Source organism: Pteropus medius, unplaced genomic scaffold, assembly GCF_902729225.1.
Source record: "Pteropus medius unplaced genomic scaffold, Ma_sr-lr_union100, whole genome shotgun sequence".
Taxonomy (NCBI): Eukaryota; Metazoa; Chordata; class Mammalia; order Chiroptera; family Pteropodidae; genus Pteropus; species Pteropus medius.
This window is the reverse complement of record NW_024355205.1, coordinates 27,231,387-27,243,166: the sequence shown is the minus strand read 5'-3', so window position 1 is coordinate 27,243,166 and position 11,780 is coordinate 27,231,387. Positions and strand designations below refer to the sequence as shown.

Below are 11,780 nucleotides of genomic sequence, written 5' to 3'. Positions count from 1 at the left end.
AATTTCGTAGTTGCTTGAACAATAATACATATGAAGATGCCATTAAAATGTCAGGGACTAAACAAAACTAATTAGTCTCTGTTTTCTGAGAGTATAAGGTTTACACAGATAGACAGACAGATAGATAGATGATTGACAGATTTCACATGAGTAGATATATTCATTTTTAGATATTTGGGTTTGTCCTGATTACTGAGAGGTTATATAAAAATATAATATGCCTTTTTTTATAAAGAGATTAATATATTCTTAGTCATAACTACTCTGAATTAAGAGTTTCTTATTTCCCTGAAGTTGTGGAAGAAGGTAGTGGAAATTCCTGTAATACTGGCAGGGAATCCCCCTTCCATCTCCTTTACCAAGGAAATACCAGAAAGAAACCTCTAATTAACTTTTAGGAGTGCACTTTTTCCAAAGAATTCCTATTTTTCCTTGGAGACTCTGTTATTAGAGTCAGCATGGGAATAGATGAAATAATTTAGTGGAATAAATGTTAAACAGTTATATTCAAGTCTCAGAGAGATGTTGCAAGCCCTAGCACAGGAATAATATGAAATGCTGTAAATGGACCAGAGATGAAAGTTCTAGGATTGTCAAAGGGAGCTTTCTAATGTCATCATAGCTTTAACATTTAGAATAAAAATTTATTGAATTCCAGACTGTAGATCAGTACGGAGATGAGACTGGTTTCATTCAAACACCTGACTCCAAAGAATACAGTAGAGAATTCTCAAAGCTCCCAAGTATGGAGTTTTTTTTTTCTTCTTCTTCTTTATTTGATTTCCTCTACATTTCAAGTACTTATATAATTTAAGTACAAAAAAAGATTCAACCTAATCCATATAATTACACTATTTCTATTTGTTATAATCTTTGGAGCTAAGGAACAGTCAAATATATTTCTTTTTTAGAGTTGTAATATTTTGACTTTGTGTTATCAATTTCCAGATTAGAAGGTTTTCTGCTAAAGGATTTTTGTTGTGATATATAAATTTCCATCTTCTCGCTCTCTCATAATCACTACTTAATATTATTATTTTTTATATTGGGATGCTTTGTGATTGCTATAATATATAAGATCAGAAGAATTTGCTCTCAATTTTAGGATGTGAAGTGCCTGAGATTAGTAGTTTTATTTTTTTCTCCCTGGTATTTCCTGTAAAGAAACCTGGCAGCTACAATACCCTCCATCCAGTGGCAATTAGTCATTGCTATTTTAATTACTAAGTTGGCAGAATTCAAGCTTCAGCAAGTTTTCATCTTCCCCACATCTACCGTAATACCGTTTATTCTATTGCCAAAGTTTCTAAATAGTTGATTATCTAATTTGTGTATTTCACCTTCTTGTTTCTGGGAAATTAAATCTGATTTTAGAATGTCTTCCTTCATTAATTTGATATAAAATCTCACTGATAATAAGCTGATGGTGTGTAGCTATAAACTATAGTTATAAAATATTTCAAATCACATTTTAACATTTGCCACATTAAAATTTAACAATTAGAATTTGCATACAATGGTAAAAGTAGATAATCTTACATTAAATACAATTATTTCGATAGGCTTTAGAATTCTGATACAAAAATTATATTTCATTATCCTTAACTCTCCCACTATTGTGTGCTGATTGTAATAGGGGAAAATATCTTGTCTCTGTTATGCATCATATGCAATCATTTCTGGGAGGCCTCATCTACACTTGGACTTGATTTTGATTGAGATACTGGACCTTGTGCCTCAGCCTGATGAAACTGTAAGGAGATGAAATCTTTTGTGGGGTCTTGTGAAAGGGTGAAGACACTTTGCATGTAGAAGAAATGTAAATAGTTTGTGGATGGAGGAGGCCACACTTTGTGGTGTTTTTAAAACATGACCACAAATTCTTTGATACTCTTCCAACAAGAGGTAGAGAATATGCCCTTTTCCCTTGGATTTGGGCAGGATGATTTTTACAACCAATAAAACAAAGCAGAGGATGATATGTGACTTCCTAGGCTATGTCATAAAATGGCATGCAGTTCTTGCCTTATTCACTGAAATGTTCTATCTGGGAGACTTAAGCTTTTAAGTATGCAGGTTTGCTCAAATAATGTGTCTATGCTGCGAGAAAGCCCAAGCCACCTGGAACTTGCGACAGCAGTCCCAATGTAAGAACTTCAGTTGACAGTCCCAGCTGAGCCTGGCCTTTGTCTTCTTCCAACTTAGTTTTGTCAGATATGTATATGAAAAAGCCTCCAGTTACTCAATCATTTAAGTCTCCAGATATCATGCATCAAAGACAATAAGTAGTCCCTGCTTCCGCTCTCTCCAAATCTCTGACCTAAAGAATCCATTAATGCAATAAAATGTTCATTATTTTACACCACTAAGTTTGATTTGATTTGTCATGCAACAGCTGGTGACTGGAACACATACTTGGCATAAATCAACATAATGAAGATTAGTATTCATTTACTTGTTTCAGCCATTTCAGCTATAATTTGACATCTCAGGTATAATACCTCTAACTTGAAAAATTAAAAAAAAACCAAACTTTTTTTCTCCCTACACTTTCAACAACATATATTTCTAATGAAACAAGGACATTAAATTTTCACTTAATCATAAAAATATAGTTGTGTATTTTGTTTTAATAATAAATATTTTATTCTAATCAATTATTTTGAGTTTCTCGGGGCTCATTTTCTTTTAACACTAAAATAATAGAAGTATCTCAAAGATATTTAATGTTTAATCATTTTATGATAGGGAGAGCTGAACCTGAATACACATCTCTCTTCTGTTTCTGTTTTTTTTATCTGACTTTTGTTTTAATCTATATCTCTGACATAAATGAGCATCATCTGGCATACACAATGTGAAAAAATTTGAAGTATTAAGTCTTAGAACCTAAAGAAAAATAAATGAGTGATTTTTGGTGTAAGAAAAATAACATCAAGGTCTTTATCATAATTCAAGCATATACTGGCTCTCCAAGAATTTTTATATAGTCACATAAACATATGCACATATACATTTGTTTTATCTCTTCAGAATTAAAGAATATTAATAAGGTCTTTCTAAATCATTAAAGATAATGCCAAATAAAATTAAATATTAATAAAATTTGAAAGATATTAACCAATTATATAACTGAAACTTTTTCCGAACATTTAAAGAAACAAAAAATTTAATTTACTAGACATAAAAAGTTTGCATTCTTGGTAACATTGATGTTTTCTTTGAGAAAATCTTCCCAAAGCCACATCACCCTGAGAGAATCCACACAACTAGAAGGAGAAAAAATATATATATCTTTCTTTTGTCTTGGGTAAACAAACAATTAAGGCATCTCTTTTTAAATGACATTTAGATTTAACTTTTTGATTTGCTTGTCAGCATTCATCTTCCAGTATAAGCACTACAATAATACTTATTAAAAAGAGAACTGTTTTCAGACATCAAAGTATGACTATTCAAAGCCTGCATTTGGAAATTAGGCTCGGATGGAAGAAATGTTATTTACGCAGAGCAGGAAAAAATTGGAATTGCACAATATTGTTGAGTCTTTTTCAAAATCTCAATATTGGCATAAATAAAAAGTCAAATTCTTTTAGAATAATCAATTGTAATAATTCAATTGCAATTATTACAGATTGGTCTCACTTCACTAAAGCCAAAACCATCTTTATAAATAACTATTTCTAACTCACAATTAATAAATCTCATTGTCTATATAAATTTCATATCAGTTTGTTGAAATATTGTGTTCTAAAAGTCATATTTTTTTTCTTCACATTTTTCATACTGAGGACAGTACTACATTTGTCATTGAAGAAAAAAATTCTGAAGAATGTTTTAGTTGTGCCATGTTGTATTATCCCTACTCTGCTCTCTATATATTGAATAAATATCTACCTCCTTACATATGTGTATACATATATAAGCCATTTGTGACAACATGGATGGCTCTTGAGATTATCATGCTAAGCAAAATAAATCAGACAGAAAAAGTTGAGAACCATATGATCTCATTCATGTGGGATATAAAACTGAAAGCAACAAATGAACAAGACAAACAGGGATTCATGGCCACAGACAACAGGTTAGTGGTTACCAGAGAGAAAGGGGGAGGTAGAGGTAGATAAGGGTAAAGGGGATCAAATATATGGTGATGATAGGAAATTTAACTTTGAGTAGTGAACACATAATGCAATATAGTATGATATATTATCGAATTGTACATTTGAAAACTATATAATTTTATTAACCAATGCCACCCCCATAAATTTAATAAAAAATAAAATAAAACCATGTTCTCCTATCTGACTTAAGAAAAAATTGCAACAAATAATGTGACATACTCACAAGAAGAAAGAACAATACCTATAAAAAGTACATATAGTGTTAGGTCATCTTAAATATAAAGCAGCATCACATCTCTAAATGACAACTAATAATAGCATAAAAAAATAAAACACACAAATGAGTGGACATATTATATTTTTAAATACAAATTTCCAAAATGTTTATGTTTTTGTAACAAAAACAACATACTATAGCAAAATAAATAGTGCAAAAAATTCCCACTTTTCAATCTTACTTTCATCCTGGTTAAGTGAAGAACATTTGGAAAATCCTCCAATATTTTGAGTGTCCCTTTCACTCCAAAATGGTCCTGTCATCTCTCAGGGCTGATGTGAAGGTTTATGTAGAACACAAGTACAGAGTAAATATTAAATGAATGTCCACTTTTTTCCTCTTTATTCGTTCTCTTGGAGCAGGATCAAAATCTTAATCATTCTTATATAATCTAGTGTCTTGAAAACAGTAGACATGAGGCAAATAGTTGTAAATTATACTGACTTAGTATTCAACTTTTATAAAATTTTAGTTGAATATTTTAAGTAATTTCCACTTGTCTTTTAAAACAAAAATAACTCATAACATTATAATATAGAGAATACTTAACATTTTAGTGTTAAATCAAATTTATTATAAAAATTAAACTACATTAATATAATCATCATAATTTAGAGTGGTAAAACCCGTGAAAAAGTAAATACATGTGAAAAAGTAATGTATGTGAAAAAGAAAATAAAGCAGAAGCACACCTAATTAAATTGTAAAACTTCCTTCCTTTAACCTTGAGTCATCCACATGAAAAATAGCAGACTATGCAGACTAGCAGACACAATTAATCAAATTCTACATTAGAAAGGAAAGCTATTAACATTTTCTGTATAAATTATTCTGCTGTATACCATCATCCCAATAATATAAGTATTATTCTTTTTAAAAAATCTATTCAGTATTTTATTCAGGATTTATTTATGACATCCTTATATTACATGAGAAATTTAGCATTCTTACAATTCCATTTACTTTCCTTTAACTTCCCAAATTTGAGTGATTGTACAATTCTTATCTTCAGTTTATTTATTCATTTATACATTTATTCAGTAGCATTTAGCGTGCACATGCTATGCACCAGTCACTAGTCCAGGAATATAACAGCACAAATGTGATGCCCATGTGAAGCTTGAATTTCAAGGGAAATGACAAATAATAAAAAGTAAATGAACTAATTATAAGATAATATGACGGATGCACCTTGCCTTGCCTTTACAGAGAATATCGATGGTGCCATTTTGGTAGCTGAACAAAACCTCTCTTCAGAGGTAATATTTAAATTGATACCTACAGGTCGAGAAGGAAGAATCCAGACAAAGACTAGGATCTTAGAGCACTCCTGGTAAAGGGAGCTGCAACTACATAGCAATATCGCAAAGGTGGAAAAAATGTGATGATCTGAGGAAGGAAACAGAAGTCTGAGGTTCAAATTATATGGTTAAAATGTTGTCTTTGTCTCTCTGCTCTTGGCCCTATTTCTGTGTAGGCGTGTGTGCGCGTGCGCGTGCGTGCGTGCGTGTGTGTGTGTGTGTGTGTGTATTTAATCAGCTCTCTTTTCATGGTGACCTCTTGAAACTCCATACTTATATTCTTCACCTTGTTAACCCTAGCAGAATAAGGTTTTCTTGTTTTTTTCTTATAATTTCAGTAAAAGCACTAGCTCATTTTTCATTGGTTAGAATTGATTCTTGTGGTTGGCTAAATCTGGAATATAGGTTGATTCTTGGAGCAGATAAAAGAATAAACTAAACCTGAACCATGTGGGGTGAGTTGGAAAAAGTACTTTTTTAAAGGATGACTAAGGTGTTGTTACTACAAAATGGGCAAACAAATACCCAAAAATGAGCCATCACAATAGAAGTCTTGAAACATAAAAGTGGGCATGTCAGTTGGCAATTTGGAGCTCTAGTGTCTAGGTGGAAGTTGGAGGTTCAAAGAAAAAGGTAGTTATCAACAGATAGATGATATTCAAGAAATGAAAAAAGTTTAGTAGGAAAAAGTATAGAGCAGAGAAAATATCATATGACCTAGACCTATGGGACTCTAATTTAGAGGTTCAGTAGATGGTAAGAAACCTGGAAAGGAGCAGCCTGCTTTTCTGTACAGGTGGGTGATATGGAGAAGTACAACAGGCTCAGAAATTCTGTAGATAGTTCTGCATTTTATTCCTGTTCTCTGTGCATATTCAATCAGACCTGACAGTTTTTCTAGGATACTGTTGAGAAGGATGCCTCTCTCTATGCAATCACTTCCTTTTGCTCTACTCAGTTGCTCCTCCAATCCAATCTCAGTGCTACATTCCAGAAAATCTTCAACGTTAGTGAAATGCATTAATAGCACACTTTCTTGCTTTGAGAACCATATTTTGGGTTTACAAATCTTAAAGTAAATTTTCTTTATTTCTACAGGATGTTGAGAGGGAAGGAGGTAAATGTCTTTCCTCAATCTGCCACCTTTGACTGGTAGTCTAAATGTTATTTCTATAAAATAATTTCCAGAAAGTTCTATATGTTAAAAAAAGAAATTCTGCTGTGTAAACTAAGTAATAATTTCCTCCAGAAACTGAGATCAAAAATAAATAATTGAGTAAAATTAACACTTAACTAATGTGTTTTCTTTCTAATTTATTTTAAAAGTTTAAAGCTTTTCAGGCAAAAATAGCCCACGAATAACTTTCTACAACACCTTTATAATATTCAACTTATTTAATGTAACACTCTGATATTATTGATTTTACTCAGAAATAACATTTTTGCCTTTGTACCAAAATAAGAATAAATGAGCTTTAGAAATTTTATCTCTGAAAAAAGAAAGCAAGCATGCATCCATCCTCTTACTGAGTGAGTGGTTTGCATTTAAAATTCTGGATAGAATATATCTCTCTAACTCAGTGTTTTTTTTTTTGGGGGAAATCCTTAACAAAGCTATAGCAGAAGTCAGAATACTTGCCTCAAATAATACTATTGTTCATAATTAGCTATAACTATGGGTAATCAACCTCTCTGTCAAAGGGAGCTCATGTATAAAATCTCTTCATAAGATTGTTGCTAGTCTCAGTATTATAAAAAATGAAACATATTACAGCAATAGACACATAATGGTTGTTTAATTCACATTTGCTGAGTCTTAAAAATCAAGCTCACAAACAACTCATGGATTTCTAGTTGAAGTATTCTGTTTGTTAGATATTTTCACATTTAGTTCAAAAATCATTTAAAAATCTGATATGAAACCAGTATACATGGTTCATATTCATTTTAAAAGCATATATTCTGTTTATTTATTTATTTTTTTCATTTCTTTTCTGGCACTGCCTAAAACCAGATAATATTATATAATATTATAGTATGAAATACAAATTTGTTACTGAGCTTTTCCAGCTCCAAAGAAAGGAAATAAAATCCCAAACTTTTTAGACACCATGTATAAGGAAAACATTTTTCATGGCAGGTAAATATATGTCATGTCTCTAACAATCTCCAGGTGAGTGGTCTTATTTCAAATTGTTCTTAAAATGATTGTGGTCTATGGCCATGCTGCCTTGAACAAGCCCGATCCCTTCTGATCTCATAAAATAAGCAGAGTCAGGCCTGGTTAGTACTTGGATGGGAGATCACCTAGGAAGACCAGGTGTCGTAGACACAAAAAATAAAAAATAAGGGATTGTAAGCTGACAAAGTCCTTGCAATCTGTAAGGTCAACCGAGGGTGACCTCACCTAAAAAATAAATAAATAAATAAATAAATAATAAAAATTAAATAAATAAGTAAAATGACTGTGACATTAAGGCCAGTTCAGTTAGACAAGTGGAAATATCTTTTGACTTCATGGCTGGTTCTATTTTAATCCTCATTTTTTTACGTGAAACAGAAATATTTTCTTTATGATAAAAATTGATCATATCCAATATGAAGCTGGCATGTTAGCCCGTCGTGTAAGTGGAAATAGGTCAGTTCTCATTTAATCTATTTATTCAATACTACTGTGGCATTGGAGAGTTCCATCACTTCTCTAAACCACAGTTCCACTATCTCGAAATGTGAATAAATTACAAACCTGCCTTATTGTGTGGGTGTGTGTGTGTGTTAAGGAATTTAAGCTAATGACAATCTGAGAGTAAGCTAACTGTACATGTTATAGCTGCTCTTGTTCTTGTTTCTATCCTTCTATAAGAAAGAACCATGACTGAAAGTCAAACTGTTTAATTTGTCATGAAATTTTGTTTTTTTTGCTTTGAAATTTTTCAGAATTCTATATGCCACTTTTCAAATATTCTATTTGGTAGCTTATAGCTGTAAATTTTTAGTGGACAAATACGTAGATTTTGATATAGCTACAACATTCTGTTGTCTTGTAATAAGCCAAAAGAAATGGCAGCCCACAGGACGGAAAAATTCCTGTATCTTCTGTGTTGTAATTTGGTTTCTAGGTTACTATGTTTTTCTCTTTTGGAGTTTATTCCTTCTGTTTAGAAGACATATCCCACCAAGATCCTTCAAGAAAAGAGTACATAAAATGAATTTTTGCATCTATATATGTCTGAAATAGATTTTGCTTTCATGCTGGTTTAATAGTTTAGTTGGCATTAGTTCCTTATTGCTGTTATAACAAATTATCACAAATTTAGTGGCTTAAAATAATAAAATTTTATTTAGATTGATGGAGACTTTGTTTTGGAAAACCTTTTTAAGTATTTTTCAGAAAGGTACCTGTACCTAGACTTCTTACTGTGATTTTCAGCAAGACTAATATGCATGAGAGCTTTATTCAAGCTTAAGCTTGCATGGCTGTTACCTGTATTGCAGAATACTGAGCCTCCAAATGACATTCATCAATTTAATCTGCTACCTGTGTGGTTCAGTACACACCCTGATTCCTTTTTCCCATGAAGGATGAAGGACTCTTCTGGGACATCAATCTGCTGATTTCTCCCATACCTCTTTATTGAATTATTTGCTTAAAGTTTGCTATGTTGCATTACATTGCTCTTAATGTTTTCTTCTCCCCTATTTCTTCATCCCAGGGCAAATAAAAGGGTGAGGAAGAGAGAAGGTGGATAGGGAGATAAGGGCAAGGTTAGGGAGAGGATGCTACAAACTTAGTGGCTTCAAATAATACAAATTTATTTTCATCCAGTTCTGAAGATCAGAAGTCCAAAATGGATCAGCAAAGAGCTGCATTTCTTCTAAAGGTTTTGGAAGAAAATATGTTTTCTTGCTTTTTCTAGTTTCTAGAACTTTGTGCATTTCTTGGCTTCTGGCCCCATCTTACATCTTCAAAGTCAGCATCCAACATCTTTTCAATCTTTCCCTATCTTTTCTGTCACCAGATTGCTTTTTCTGACCTTCACCCTTTCTCCTCCATCGATTAGGACTCTTGTGATTGTATCCGTCCTTCCCAGATAATCCAGAATATTTTCCCCAACCTAACATCTCCAAAATCCTTTTTTCCATGTAAGGTAACATAGTCACAGGTTCCAAGAATTAATATGTGGGCATCTTGGAGGGCCATTAGATTGTCTACTGCAGACCCCCAAATATTCATGTCCACTTCACATGCCAAATATGTTAGTCCCATTTCAAGATCCTGCAGATTCTCAAAACTTTATAGCATCATCTCAAGTCCAAAATCTCATCTAAGTCTCATTATTACAAAATGCGCAAATCTCATTAGAAAACATTTTATCCGATCTCTAAATACATTGATGAGACAGGCATAGAATAATAGCTATCAATGTCTCAGTTCAAAAAGGAGATGGGAGAATGAAAAGAAAAAAGAGGTCACCAGCCCTAAGTAATTTCTGTTGGGAAATTGTACCCAACTGGGCAAGCAACATAAGATTCAAGTCCTGGGAACAACTCTCCATGGTTCTGGCTCTACCCTCTGGCTCAGGCCTTCGCACCGGGCTCATATTGTTTTTCATGAACAGTATTAGGAACAGCAGCTGAGTAATTTTTCCGGCTTGTTCCTTACCTGTAGAATTTTGGGAGTCCAAAAGCCTGCCTTCATTTTGTTCTCTCTCTGTCTCTTTTAGTCCACCTGGCAATGCGACTGTTGACATGACATTCTCAAGGACCCTGTAAATTTCCCTTGTATGTTTCAGAGATTTACTCTGTTAGGCAACAAGCTCATCTGCAGATCTTTCTGGGATAATCCCATCTCTGTTCCTGGCTTCTGTTTGGATGGCTGAGAGGATCTTTGAGTCTCTTTACTAATCTCTCAAAGAGCAACATGAGAAATTGAATACTCTGATCTTTTGATCCTTCTAAAGCTCTAGTTAAAGGTTGCACAGCCACACCCTTGGCTTTCTCTCCAGAGCAGGCTTTCCTGACAGTGAGCCTCCTAATTTTAGTGTCTTTGAATCTGGATAGCCCGAGAATTTTTCATGTCGAATTCTATTTTCTTTTCTTTAATAGTGTTTCCAATCTGGCTCTTTCCTTTTACTTTTCATCATAAGCATTAGGAGAGAACTAGGTTCTACTTTCAACATATTGTTTAGAAATCTCACCTAGATATTTGAGTGCATTGCTTACAAATTCTTCTTTCTACATAACTGTAGGATATAATTCCACTAAGTTTTCTGCCACTATGTAATAAAGATTCCTTTTTCTCTAGTTTTCAGTAACATTTTCTACATTTCCTTTTGAGCTCTCACCAACGATGGCTTTAATGCTCATAATTCTATCAACGATTCATATATGATAATTTAGATATTCTATCAATGAGCACGGATTGGGTGAGATGTGTAATAAGTGATCTCTGAGAATTGTCTTGTCATTCTGATTCCCATCTTTTTAATATGAATTGCTCTCTATCTGGAAGCTGTTACCATGTTTTTGTGTTTTGTTTTGTTTTAATATCATTGAGATGTTAGTCTCCTTTGAACTAGAAACCCATTATACTAAGTTATTAATTTGTTTCTGTTAACTTGTTTATAATTTTTTTTCTTCTGAAACTTTTATTTTTCATTTTTAAATTTCTGAAATTGAGCTTACTGGATTAAACCTGTAATTTAAAAATCCTTTTTTCTTTATTCACATATTTTTGCTCTATGTTTCCTTCTGTAATTGTTTTTCAAATTTCAGAAACTTTTACCTATCTTGGTTTTTTAAGTTAAAAATTAAACTCTGTTTTTTCTGTTTTTTTTTTTCTCAAGGTGTTCTTTATATGATTGTTAGAATTTTAATTTTCCTACAATGTATGTGTTTTATATGATTTCCTTTAACCTACTTTTTAATTTATTTTGATACTTTTCATTTAGAAGTTTTTCAAAAATATCTGGTGATCCTAAAGAGTGTGTTTATAGTTTAAAATGTGGCACTACAAATATTCTTTGCGTCCACTGTGTGCTTGAGTGGGACTTGTTGGCTAGTGATACTACAGTGATC

At 32.5% G+C, this 11,780-nt stretch overlaps 1 pseudogene; it reads left to right on the top strand.

The window, feature by feature from the left end:
- The first annotated feature begins 7,915 nt into the window (after nucleotides 1-7,915).
- Nucleotides 7,916-8,034, top strand: LOC120599075 (uncharacterized; annotated as a pseudogene).
- The last annotated feature ends 3,746 nt before the right edge of the window (nucleotides 8,035-11,780 follow it).